The sequence below is a fragment of the Mustelus asterias genome, chromosome 24 (genome assembly GCF_964213995.1).
Source record: "Mustelus asterias chromosome 24, sMusAst1.hap1.1, whole genome shotgun sequence".
Classification (NCBI taxonomy): Eukaryota; Metazoa; Chordata; class Chondrichthyes; order Carcharhiniformes; family Triakidae; genus Mustelus; species Mustelus asterias.
The window spans coordinates 39,516,366-39,530,999 of NC_135824.1; the positions used below are offsets into that span (position 1 = coordinate 39,516,366).

The 14,634-nt window shown below is 48.9% G+C and overlaps 1 protein-coding gene across 1 annotated transcript in view; it reads left to right on the plus strand.

The window, feature by feature from the left end:
- The window catches only part of aldh1a3 (aldehyde dehydrogenase 1 family, member A3), a 604,785-nt gene that overhangs the window by 264,953 nt on the left and 325,198 nt on the right, over nucleotides 1-14,634 (plus strand). The window lies entirely within an intron of this gene.

Sequence of the window (14,634 nt, forward strand, 5' to 3'; positions counted from 1 at the left end):
TGTGACCCTGAAGATGATGAGAGTGTGACCCTGATGATGATGAGAGTGTGACCCTGATGATGGTGAGAGTGTGACCCTGATGATGATGACAGTGTGACCCTGATGATGGTGAGAGTGTGACCCTGATGATGATGAGAGTGTGACCCTGATGATGGTGAGAGTGTGACCCTGATGATGATGAGAGTGTGACCCTGATGATGGTGAGAGTGTGACCCTGATGATGGTGAGAGTGTGACCCTGATGATGGTGAGAGTGTGACCCTGATGATGGTGAGAGTGTGACCCTGATGATGATGAGAGTGTGACCCTGATGATGGTGAGAGTGTGACCCTGATGATGATGAGAGTGTGACCCTGATGATGGTGAGAGTGTGACCCTGATGATGATGAGAGTGTGACCCTGATGATGGTGAGAGTGTGACCCTGATGATGGTGAGAGTGTGACCCTGATGATGATGAGAGTGTGACCCTGATGATGATGAGAGTGTGACCCTGATGATGGTGAGAGTGTGACCCTGATGATGGTGAGAGTGTGACCCTGATGATGGTGAGAGTGTGACCCTGATGATGATGAGAGTTTGACCCTGAAGATGATGAGAGTGTGACCCTGATGATGGTGAGAGTGTGACCCTGATGATGATGAGAGTGTGACCCTGATGATGGTGAGAGTGTGACCCTGATGATGGTGAGAGTGTGACCCTGATGATGATGAGAGTGTGACCCTGATGATGATGAGAGTGTGACCCTGAAGATGATGAGAGTGTGACCCTGATGATGGTGAGAGTGTGACCCTGATGATGGTGAGAGTGTGACCCTGATGATGATGAGAGTGTGACCCTGATGAAGATGAGAGTGTGACCCTGATGATGATGAGTGTGTGACCCTGGTGATGATGAGAGTGTGACCCTGGTGATGATGAGAGTGCGACTCTGATGATGATGAGAGTGTGACCCTGATGATGATGAGAGTGTGACCCTGATGATGATGAGAGTGCGACTCTGATGATGATGAGAGTGTGACCCTGATGAAGATGAGAGTGTGACCCTGATGATGATGAGAATGTGACCCTGATGATGGTGAGAGTGTGACCCTGATGATGATGAGAGTGTGACCCTGATGATGGTGAGAGTCTAACCCTGATGATGATGAGAGTGTGACCCTGATGATGGTGAGAGTGTGACCCTGATGATGGTGAGAGTGTGACCCTGATGATGATGAGAGTGTGACCCTGAAGATGATGAGAGTGTGACCCTGAAGATGATGAGAGTGTGACCCTGATGATGATGAGAGTGTGACCCTGATGATGATGAGAGTGCGACTCTGATGATGATGAGAGTGTGACCCTGATGATGATGAGAGGGTGACCCTGAAGATGATGAGAGTGCGACTCTGATGATGATGAGAGTGTGACCCTGGTGATGATGAGAGGGTGACCCTGAAGATGATGAGAGTGCGACCCTGATGATGATGAGAGTGTGACCCTGATGATGATGAGAGTGTGACCCTGATGAAGATGAGAGTGTGACCCTGGTGATGATGAGAGTGTGACCCTGGTGATGATGAGAGTGTGACCCTGATGATGATGAGAGTGTGACCCTGATGATGATGAGCGTGTGACCCTGATGATGATGAGAGTGTGACCCTGATGAAGATGAGAGTGTGACCCTGGTGATGATGAGAGTGTGACCCTGATGATGATGAGTGTGTGACCCTGGTGATGATGAGAGTGTGACCCTGATGATGATGAGAGTGTGACCCTGATGATGATGAGTGTGTGACCCTGATGATGATGAGTGTGTGACCCTGGTGATGATGAGAGTTTGACCCTGATGATGATGAGAGTTTGACCCTGATGATGGTGAGAGTGTGACCCTGATGATGATGAGAGTGTGACCCTGATGATGATGAGTGTGTGACCCTGGTGATGATGAGAGTTTGACCCTGATGATGATGAGAGTTTGACCCTGATGATGGTGAGAGTGTGACCCTGATGATGGTGAGAGTGTGAACCTGATGATGATGAGAGTGTGACCCTGATGATGATGAGAGTGTGACCCTGATGATGATGAGAGTGTGACCCTGATGATGATGAGAGTGTGACCCTGAAGATGATGAGAGTGTGACCCTGATGATGATGAGAGTGTGACCCAGATGATGGTGAGAGTGTGACCCTGAAGAAGATGAGAGTGTGACCCTGATGATGGTGAGAGTGCGACTCTGATGATGATGATAGTGTGTCCCTGATGATGATGATAGTGTGTCCCTGATGATGGTGAGAGTGTGACCCTGATGATGGTGAGAGTGTGACCCTGAAGATGATGAGAGTGCGACTCTGATGATGATGAGAGTGTGACCCTGAAGATGATGAGAGTGTGACCCTGAAGATGATGAGAGTGTGACCCTGATGATGATGAGAGTGTGACCCTGATGATGATGAGAGTGTGACCCTGATGATGATGAGAGTGTGACCCTGATGATGATGAGAGTGTGACCCTGATGATGGTGAGAGTGTGACCCTGAAGATGATGAGAGTGTGACCCTGATGATGATGAGAGTGTGACCCTGATGATGATGAGAGTGTGACCCTGATGATGATGAGCGTGTGACTCTGATGATGGTGAGAGTGTGACCCTGATGATGATGAGAGTGTGACCCTGATGATGATGAGAGTGTGACCCTGATGATGATGAGTGTGTGACCCTGGTGATGATGAGAGTTTGACCCTGATGATGATGAGAGTTTGACCCTGATGATGGTGAGAGTGTGACCCTGATGATGGTGAGAGTGTGAACCTGATGATGATGAGAGTGTGACCCTGATGATGATGAGAGTGTGACCCTGATGATGATGAGAGTGTGACCCTGATGATGATGAGAGTGTGACCCTGAAGATGATGAGAGTGTGACCCTGATGATGATGAGAGTGTGACCCAGATGATGGTGAGAGTGTGACCCTGAAGAAGATGAGAGTGTGACCCTGATGATGGTGAGAGTGCGACTCTGATGATGATGATAGTGTGTCCCTGATGATGATGATAGTGTGTCCCTGATGATGGTGAGAGTGTGACCCTGATGATGGTGAGAGTGTGACCCTGAAGATGATGAGAGTGCGACTCTGATGATGATGAGAGTGTGACCCTGAAGATGATGAGAGTGTGACCCTGAAGATGATGAGAGTGTGACCCTGATGATGATGAGAGTGTGACCCTGATGATGATGAGAGTGTGACCCTGATGATGATGAGAGTGTGACCCTGATGATGATGAGAGTGTGACCCTGATGATGGTGAGAGTGTGACCCTGAAGATGATGAGAGTGTGACCCTGATGATGATGAGAGTGTGACCCTGATGATGATGAGAGTGAGACCCTGATGATGATGAGAGTGTGACCCTGATGATGATGAGAGTGTGACCCTGATGATGATGAGAGTGTGACCCTGATGATGGTGAGAGTGTGACCCTGAAGATGATGAGAGTGTGACCCTGATGATGATGAGAGTGTGACCCTGATGATGATGAGAGTGTGACCCTGATGATGATGAGAGTGTGACCCTGATGATGATGAGAGTGTGACCCTGATGATGATGAGCGTGTGACTCTGATGATGGTGAGAGTGTGACCCTGATGATGATGAGAGTGTGACCCTGATGATGATGAGAGTGTGACCCTGATGATGATGAGAGTGTGACCCTGGTGATGATGAGAGTGTGACCCTGATGATGATGAGAGTGTGACCCTGGTGATGATGAGAGTGTGACCCTGATGATGATGAGAGTGTGACCCTGATGATGATGAGAGTGTGACCCTGATGATGATGAGAGTGTGACCCTGATGATGATGAGAGTGTGACCCTGATGATGGTGAGAGTGTGACCCTGGTGATGATGAGAGTGTGACCCTGATGATGATGAGAGTGTGACCCTGATGATGATGAGCGTGTGACTCTGATGATGGTGAGAGTGTGACCCTGATGATGATGAGAGTGTGACCCTGATGATGATGAGAGTGTGACCCTGATGATGATGAGCGTGTGACCCTGATGATGGTGAGAGTGTGACCCTGATGATGGTGAGAGTGTGACCCTGATGATGGTGAGAGTGTGACCCTCATAATGGTGAGAGTGTGACCCTGATGATGATGAGAGTGTGACCCTGATGATGATGAGAGTGTGACACTCATAATGGTGAGAGTGTGACCCTGATGATGATGCGAGTGTGAACCTGATGATGATGAGAGTGTGACCCTCATAATGGTGAGAGTGTGACCCTGATGATGATGAGAGTGTGAACCTGAAGATGATGAGAGTGTGACCCTCATAATGGTGAGAGTGTGACCCTGATGATGATGAGAGTGTGACCCTGATGATGATGAGAGTGTGACCCTGATGATGATGAGAGTGTGACACTCATAATGGTGAGAGTGTGACCCTGATGATGATGCGAGTGTGAACCTGATGATGGTGAGAGTGTGACCCTCATAATGGTGAGAGTGTGACCCTGATGATGATGAGAGTGTGACCCTGATGATGATGAGAGTGTGACCCTCATAATGGTGAGAGTGTGACCCTGATGATGATGAGAGTGTGAACCTGAAGATGATGAGAGTGTGACCCTCATAATGGTGAGAGTGTGACCCTGATGATGGTGAGAGTGTGACCCTGATGATGGTGAGAGTGTGACCCTGATGATGGTGAGACTGTGACCCTGATGATGATGAGAGTGTGACCCTGATGATGATGGTGAGAGTGTGACCCTGATGATGGTGAGAGTGTGACCCTGATGATGATGAGTGTTTGACCCTCATAATGATGAGAGTGTGACCCTGATGATGGTGAGAGTGTCACCCTGATGATGATGAGTGTTTGACCCTCATAATGATGAGAGTGTGACCCTGATGATGATGAGAGTGTGACCCTGATGATGATGAGAGTGTGACCCTGATGATGATGAGAGTGTGACGCTGATGATGATGAGACTGTGACCCTCATAATGGTGAGAATGTGACCCTGATGATGATGAGAGTGTGACCCTGATGATGATGAGAGTGTGACCCTCATAATGGTGAGAGTGTGACCCTGATAATGGTGAGAGTGTGACCCTGATGATGATGAGAGAGTGACCCTGATGATGATGAGAGTGTGACCCTGATGATGATGACAGTGTGACCCTGATGATGTTGAGAGTGTGACCCTGATGATGATGACAGTGTGACCCTGATGATGATGAGAGTGTGACCCTGAGGATGATGAGAGTGTGACCCTGATGATGATGACACTGTGACCCTGATGATGATGAGAGTGTGACCCTGAAGATGATGAGAGTGTGACCCTAATGATGATGACACTGTGACCCTGATGATGATGAGAGTGTGACCCTGATGTTGAAGAGAGTGTGACCCTGATGTTGATGCGAGTGTGACCCTGATGATGGTGAGAGTACGACCCTGATAATGATGGGAGTGTGACCCTGATGATGGTGAGAGTGTGACCCTGATGATGGTGAGAGTGTGACCCTGATGATGGTGGGAGTGTGACCCTGATGATGATGAGAGTGTGACCCTGAAGATGATGAGAGTGTGACCCTGATGATGGTGAGAGTGTGACCCAGATGATGGTCAGAGTGTGACCCTGGTGATGATGAGAGTGTGACCCTGATGATGATGAGAGTGTGACCCTGAGGATGATGAGAGTGTGACCCTGATGAAGATGAGAGTGTGACCCTGATGATGATGAGTGTGTGACCCTGGTGATGATGAGAATGTGACCCTGATGATGATGAGAATGTGACCCTGATGATGGTGAGAGTGTGACCCTGATGATGATGAGAGTGTGACCCTGATGATGGTGAGAGTCTAACCCTGATGATGATGAGAGTGTGACCCTGAAGATGATGAGAGTGTGACCCTGATGATGGTGAGAGTGTGACCCTGATGATGATGAGAGTGTGACCCTGAAGATGATGAGAGTGTGACCCTGAAGATGATGAGAGTGTGACCCTGATGATGATGAGAGTGCGACTCTGATGATGATGATAGTGTGACCCTGATGATGATGAGACTGTGACCCTGAAGATGATGAGAGTGCGACTCTGATGATGATGAGAGTGTGACCCTGATGACGATGAGAGTGTGACCCTAATGATGATGACACTGTGACCCTGATGATGATGAGAGTGTGACCCTGATGTTGAAGAGAGTGTGACCCTGATGATGGTGAGAGTACGACCCTGATAATGATGGGAGTGTGACCCTGATGATGGTGAGAGTGTGACCCTGATGATGGTGAGAGTGTGACCCTGATGATGGTGGGAGTGTGACCCTGATGATGATGAGAGTGTGACCCTGATGATGATGAGAGTGTGACCCTGATGATGATGAGAGTGTGACCCTGAAGATGATGAGAGTGTGACCCTGATGATGGTGAGAGTGTGACCCAGATGATGGTGAGAGTGTGACCCTGAAGATGATGAGAGTTTGACCCTGATGATGATGAGAGTGTGACCCTGATGATGGTGAGAGTGCGACTCTGATGATGATGATAGTGTGTCCCTGATGATGATGAGAGTGTGACCCTGATGATGATGAGAGTGTGACCCTGATGATGGTGAGAGTGTGACCTTGATGATGATGAGAGTGTGACCCTGATGATGGTGAGAGTGCGACTCTGATGATGATGATAGTGTGTCCCTGATGATGGTGAGAGTGTGACCCTGATGATGGTCAGAGTGTGACCCTGGTGATGATGAGAGTGCGACTCTGATGATGATGAGAGTGTGACCCTGATGATGATGAGAGTGTGACCCTGATGAAGATGAGAGTGTGACCCTGATGATGATGAGTGTGTGACCCTGGTGATGATGAGAGTGTGACCCTGATGATGATGAGAATGTGACCCTGATGATGATGAGAGTGCGACTCTGATGATGATGAGAGTGTGACCCTGATGTTGAAGAGAGTGTGACCCTGATGTTGATGCGGGTGTGACCCTGATGATGGTGAGAGTACGACCCTGATAATGATGGGAGTGTGACCCTGATGATGGTGAGAGTGTGACCCTGATGATGGTGGGAGTGTGACCCTGATGATGGTGGGAGTGTGACCCTGATGATGATGAGAGTGTGACCCTGAAGATGATGAGAGTGTGACCCTGATGATGGTGAGAGTGTGACCCAGATGACGGTCAGAGTGTGACCCTGGTGATGATGAGAGTGTGACCCTGATGATGATGAGAGTGTGACCCTGAGGATGATGAGAGTGTGACCCTGATGAAGATGAGAGTGTGACCCTGATGATGATGAGTGTGTGACCCTGGTGATGATGAGAGTGTGACCCTGATGATGATGAGAATGTGACCCTGATGATGGTGAGAGTGTGACCCTGATGATGATGAGAGTGTGACCCTGATGATGGTGAGAGTCTAACCCTGATGATGATGAGAGTGTGACCCTGAAGATGATGAGAGTGTGACCCTGATGATGGTGAGAGTGTGACCCTGATGATGGTGAGAGTGTGACCCTGATGATGATGAGAGTGTGACCCTGAAGATGATGAGAGTGTGACCCTGAAGATGATGAGAGTGTGACCCTGATGATGATGAGAGTGTGACCCTGATGATGATGAGACTGTGACCCTGAAGATGATGAGAGTGCGACTCTGATGATGATGAGAGTGTGACCCTGATGACGATGAGAGTGTGACCCTAATGATGATGACACTGTGACCCTGATGATGATGAGAGTGTGACCCTGATGTTGAAGAGAGTGTGACCCTGATGTTGATGCGAGTGTGACCCTGATGATGGTGAGAGTACGACCCTGATAATGATGGGAGTGAGACCCTGATGATGGTGAGAGTGTGACCCTGATGATGGTGAGAGTGTGACCCTGATGATGGTGGGAGTGTGACCCTGATGATGATGAGAGTGTGACCCTGAAGATGATGAGAGTGTGACCCTGATGATGGTGAGAGTGTGACCCAGATGATGGTGAGAGTGTGACCCTGAAGATGATGAGAGTGTGACCCTGATGATGATGAGAGTGTGACCCTGATGATGGTGAGAGTGCGACTCTGATGATGATGATAGTGTGACCCTGATGATGATGAGAGTGTGACCCTGATGATGGTGAGAGTGTGACCTTGATGATGATGAGAGTGTGACCCTGATGATGGTGAGAGTGCGACTCTGATGATGATGATAGTGTGTCCCTGATGATGGTGAGAGTGTGACCCTGATGATGGTCAGAGTGTGACCCTGGTGATGATGAGAGTGCGACTCTGATGATGATGAGAGTGTGACCCTGATGATGATGAGAGTGTGACCCTGATGAAGATGAGAGTGTGACCCTGATGATGATGAGTGTGTGACCCTGGTGATGATGCGAGTGTGAACCTGATGATGATGAGAGTGTGACCCTGAAGATGATGAGAGTGTGACCCTCATAATGGTGAGAGTGTGACCCTGATGATGATGAGAGTGTGACCCTGAAGATGATGAGAGTGTGACCCTGATGATGATGAGAGTGTGACCCTGATGATGATGAGAGTGTGACCCTGATGAGGGTGAGAGTGTGACCCTGATGATGGTGAGAGTGTGACCCTGATGATGGTGAGACTGTGACCCTGATGATGAGAGTGTGACCCTGATGATGATGAGAGTGTGACCCTGATGATGATGAGTGTTTGACCCTCATAATGATGAGAGTGTGACCCTGATGATGGTGAGAGTGTGACCCTGATGATGATGAGTGTTTGACCCTCATAATGATGAGAGTGTGACCCTGATGATGATGAGAGTGTGACCCTGATGATGATGAGAGTGTGACCCTGATGATGATGAGAGTGTGACCCTGATGATGATGAGAGTGTGACCCTGATGATGATGAGAGTGTGACGCTGATGATGATGAGACTGTGACCCTCATAATGGTGAGAATGTGACCCTGATGATGATGAGAGTGTGACCCTGATGATGATGAGAGTGTGACCCTGATGATGATGAGAGTGTGACCCTGATGATGATGAGAGTGTGACGCTGATGATGATGAGAGTGTGACCCTCATAATGGTGAGAGTGTGACCCTGATAATGGTGAGAGTGTGACCCTGATGATGATGAGAGAGTGACCCTGATGATGATGGGAGTGTGACCCTGATGATGTTGAGAGTGTGACCCTGATGATGATGACAGTGTGACCCTGATGATGATGAGAGTGTGACCCTGATGATGATGACAGTGTGACCCTGATGATGATGAGAGTGTGACCCTGATGATGGTGACACTGTGACCCTGATGATGATGACACTGTGACCCTGATGATGATGAGAGTGTGACCCTGAAGATGATGAGAGTGTGACCCTAATGATGATGACACTGTGACCCTGATGATGATGAGAGTGTGACCCTGATGTTGAAGAGAGTGTGACCCTGATGTTGATGCGAGTGTGACCCTGATGATGGTGAGAGTACGACCCTGATAATGATGGGAGTGTGACCCTGATGATGGTGAGAGTGTGACCCTGATGATGGTGGGAGTGTGACCCTGATGATGATGAGAGTGTGACCCTGAAGATGATGAGAGTGTGACCCTGATGATGGTGTGAGTGTGACCCAGATGATGGTCAGAGTGTGACCCTGGTGATGATGAGAGTGTGACCCTGATGATGATGAGAATGTGACCCTGATGATGGTGAGAGTGTGACCCTGAAGATGATGAGAGTGTGACCCTGATGATGATGAGAGTGTGACCCTGAAGATGATGAGAGTGTGACCCTGATGATGGTGAGAGTGTGACCCTGATGATGATGAGAGTGTGACCCTGAGGATGATGAGAGTGTGACCCTGATGAAGATGAGAGTGTGACCCTGATGATGATGAGTGTGTGACCCTGGTGATGATGAGAGTGTGACCCTGATGATGATGAGAATGTGACCCTGATGATGGTGAGAGTGTGACCCTGAAGATGATGAGAGTGTGACCCTGATGATGATGAGAGTGTGACCCTGAAGATGATGAGAGTGTGACCCTGAAGATGATGAGAGTGTGACCCTGATGATGGTGAGAGTGTGACCCTGATGATGGTGAGAGTGTGACCCTGATGATGGTGAGAGTGTGACCCTGATGATGATGAGAGTGTGACCCTGAAGATGATGAGAGTGTGACCCTGATGATGGTGAGAGTGTGACCCTGATGATGATGAGAGTGTGACCCTGAAGATGATGAGAGTGTGACCCTGATGATGGTGAGAGTGTGACCCTCATAATGGTGAGAATGTGACCCTGATGATGATGAGAGTGTGACCCTGATGATGATGAGAGTGTGACCCTCATAATGGTGAGAGTGTGACCCTGATAATGGTGAGAGTGTGACCCTGATGATGATGAGAGAGTGACCCTGATGATGATGGGAGTGTGACCCTGATGATGTTGAGAGTGTGACCCTGATGATGATGACAGTGTGACCCTGATGATGATGAGAGTGTGACCCTGAGGATGATGAGAGTGTGACCCTGATGATGATGACACTGTGACCCTGATGATGATGACACTGTGACCCTGATGATGATGAGAGTGTGACCCTGAAGATGATGAGAGTGTGACCCTAATGATGATGACACTGTGACCCTGATGATGATGAGAGTGTGACCCTGATGTTGAAGAGAGTGTGACCCTGATGTTGATGCGAGTGTGACCCTGATGATGGTGAGAGTACGACCCTGATAATGATGGGAGTGTGACCCTGATGATGGTGAGAGTGTGACCCTGATGATGGTGGGAGTGTGACCCTGATGATGATGAGAGTGTGACCCTGAAGATGATGAGAGTGTGACCCTGATGATGGTGTGAGTGTGACCCAGATGATGGTCAGAGTGTGACCCTGGTGATGATGAGAGTGTGACCCTGAAGATGATGAGAGTGTGACCCTGATGATGATGAGAGTGTGACCCTGATGATGATGAGAGTGTGACCCTGATGATGATGAGAGTGTGACCCTGATGATGATGAGAGTGTGACCCTGATGATGATGAGCGTGTGACTCTGATGATGGTGAGAGTGTGACCCTGATGATGATGAGAGTGTGACCCTGATGATGATGAGAGTGTGACCCTGATGATGATGAGAGTGTGACCCTGGTGATGATGAGAGTGTGACCCTGATGATGATGAGAGTGTGACCCTGGTGATGATGAGAGTGTGACCCTGATGATGATGAGAGTGTGACCCTGATGATGATGAGAGTGTGACCCTGATGATGATGAGAGTGTGACCCTGATGATGATGAGAGTGTGACCCTGATGATGGTGAGAGTGTGACCCTGGTGATGATGAGAGTGTGACCCTGATGATGATGAGAGTGTGACCCTGATGATGATGAGAGTGTGACCCTGATGATGGTGAGAGTGTGACCCTGGTGATGATGAGAGTGTGACCCTGATGATGATGAGAGTGTGACCCTGATGATGATGAGCGTGTGACTCTGATGATGGTGAGAGTGTGACCCTGATGATGATGAGAGTGTGACCCTGATGATGATGAGAGTGTGACCCTGATGATGATGAGCGTGTGACCCTGATGATGGTGAGAGTGTGACCCTGATGATGGTGAGAGTGTGACCCTGATGATGGTGAGAGTGTGACCCTCATAATGGTGAGAGTGTGACCCTGATGATGATGAGAGTGTGACCCTGATGATGATGAGAGTGTGACACTCATAATGGTGAGAGTGTGACCCTGATGATGATGCGAGTGTGAACGTGATGATGATGAGAGTGTGACCCTCATAATGGTGAGAGTGTGACCCTGATGATGATGAGAGTGTGAACCTGAAGATGATGAGAGTGTGACCCTCATAATGGTGAGAGTGTGACCCTGATGATGATGAGAGTGTGACCCTGATGATGATGAGAGTGTGACCCTGATGATGATGAGAGTGTGACACTCATAATGGTGAGAGTGTGACCCTGATGATGATGCGAGTGTGAACCTGATGATGGTGAGAGTGTGACCCTCATAATGGTGAGAGTGTGACCCTGATGATGATGAGAGTGTGACCCTGATGATGATGAGAGTGTGACCCTGAAGATGATGAGAGTGTGACCCTCATAATGGTGAGAGTGTGACCCTGATGATGGTGAGAGTGTGACCCTGATGATGGTGAGACTGTGACCCTGATGATGATGAGAGTGTGACCCTGATGATGATGGTGAGAGTGTGACCCTGATGATGGTGAGAGTGTGACCCTGATGATGATGAGTGTTTGACCCTCATAATGATGAGAGTGTGACCCTGATGATGGTGAGAGTGTCACCCTGATGATGATGAGTGTTTGACCCTCATAATGATGAGAGTGTGACCCTGATGATGATGAGAGTGTGACCCTGATGATGATGAGAGTGTGACCCTGATGATGATGAGAGTGTGACGCTGATGATGATGAGACTGTGACCCTGATGATGATGAGAGTGTGACCCTCATAATGGTGAGAGTGTGACCCTGATAATGGTGAGAGTGTGACCCTGATGATGATGAGAGAGTGACCCTGATGATGATGAGAGTGTGACCCTGATGATGATGACAGTGTGACCCTGATGATGTTGAGAGTGTGACCCTGATGATGATGACAGTGTGACCCTGATGATGATGAGAGTGTGACCCTGAGGATGATGAGAGTGTGACCCTGATGATGATGACACTGTGACCCTGATGATGATGAGAGTGTGACCCTGAAGATGATGAGAGTGTGACCCTAATGATGATGACACTGTGACCCTGATGATGATGAGAGTGTGACCCTGATGTTGAAGAGAGTGTGACCCTGATGTTGATGCGAGTGTGACCCTGATGATGGTGAGAGTACGACCCTGATAATGATGGGAGTGTGACCCTGATGATGGTGAGAGTGTGACCCTGATGATGGTGAGAGTGTGACCCTGATGATGGTGGGAGTGTGACCCTGATGATGATGAGAGTGTGACCCTGAAGATGATGAGAGTGTGACCCTGATGATGGTGAGAGTGTGACCCAGATGATGGTCAGAGTGTGACCCTGGTGATGATGAGAGTGTGACCCTGATGATGATGAGAGTGTGACCCTGAGGATGATGAGAGTGTGACCCTGATGAAGATGAGAGTGTGACCCTGATGATGATGAGTGTGTGACCCTGGTGATGATGAGAGTGTGACCCTGATGATGATGAGAATGTGACCCTGATGATGGTGAGAGTGTGACCCTGATGATGATGAGAGTGTGACCCTGATGATGGTGAGAGTCTAACCCTGATGATGATGAGAGTGTGACCCTGAAGATGATGAGAGTGTGACCCTGATGATGGTGAGAGTGTGACCCTGATGATGGTGAGAGTGTGACCCTGAAGATGATGAGAGTGTGACCCTGAAGATGATGAGAGTGTGACCCTGATGATGATGAGAGTGCGACTCTGATGATGATGATAGTGTGACCCTGATGATGATGAGACTGTGACCCTGAAGATGATGAGAGTGCGACTCTGATGATGATGAGAGTGTGACCCTGATGACGATGAGAGTGTGACCCTAATGATGATGACACTGTGACCCTGATGATGATGAGAGTGTGACCCTGATGTTGAAGAGAGTGTGACCCTGATGATGGTGAGAGTACGACCCTGATAATGATGGGAGTGTGACCCTGATGATGGTGAGAGTGTGACCCTGATGATGGTGAGAGTGTGACCCTGATGATGGTGGGAGTGTGACCCTGATGATGATGAGAGTGTGACCCTGAAGATGATGAGAGTGTGACCCTGATGATGGTGAGAGTGTGACCCAGATGATGGTGAGAGTGTGACCCTGAAGATGATGAGAGTTTGACCCTGATGATGATGAGAGTGTGACCCTGATGATGGTGAGAGTGCGACTCTGATGATGATGATAGTGTGTCCCTGATGATGATGAGAGTGTGACCCTGATGATGATGAGAGTGTGACCCTGATGATGGTGAGAGTGTGACCTTGATGATGATGAGAGTGTGACCCTGATGATGGTGAGAGTGCGACTCTGATGATGATGATAGTGTGTCCCTGATGATGGTGAGAGTGTGACCCTGATGATGGTCAGAGTGTGACCCTGGTGATGATGAGAGTGCGACTCTGATGATGATGAGAGTGTGACCCTGATGATGATGAGAGTGTGACCCTGATGAAGATGAGAGTGTGACCCTGGTGATGATGAGAGTGTGACCCTGATGATGATGAGAATGTGACCCTGATGATGATGAGAGTGCGACTCTGATGATGATGAGAGTGTGACCCTGATGTTGAAGAGAGTGTGACCCTGATGTTGATGCGGGTGTGACCCTGATGATGGTGAGAGTACGACCCTGATAATGATGGGAGTGTGACCCTGATGATGGTGAGAGTGTGACCCTGATGATGGTGGGAGTGTGACCCTGATGATGGTGGGAGTGTGACCCTGATGATGATGAGAGTGTGACCCTGAAGATGATGAGAGTGTGACCCTGATGATGGTGAGAGTGTGACCCAGATGATGGTCAGAGTGTGACCCTGGTGATGATGAGAGTGTGACCCTGATGATGATGAGAGTGTGACCCTGAGGATGATGAGAGTGTGACCCTGATGAAGATGAGAGTGTGACCCTGATGATGATGAGACTGT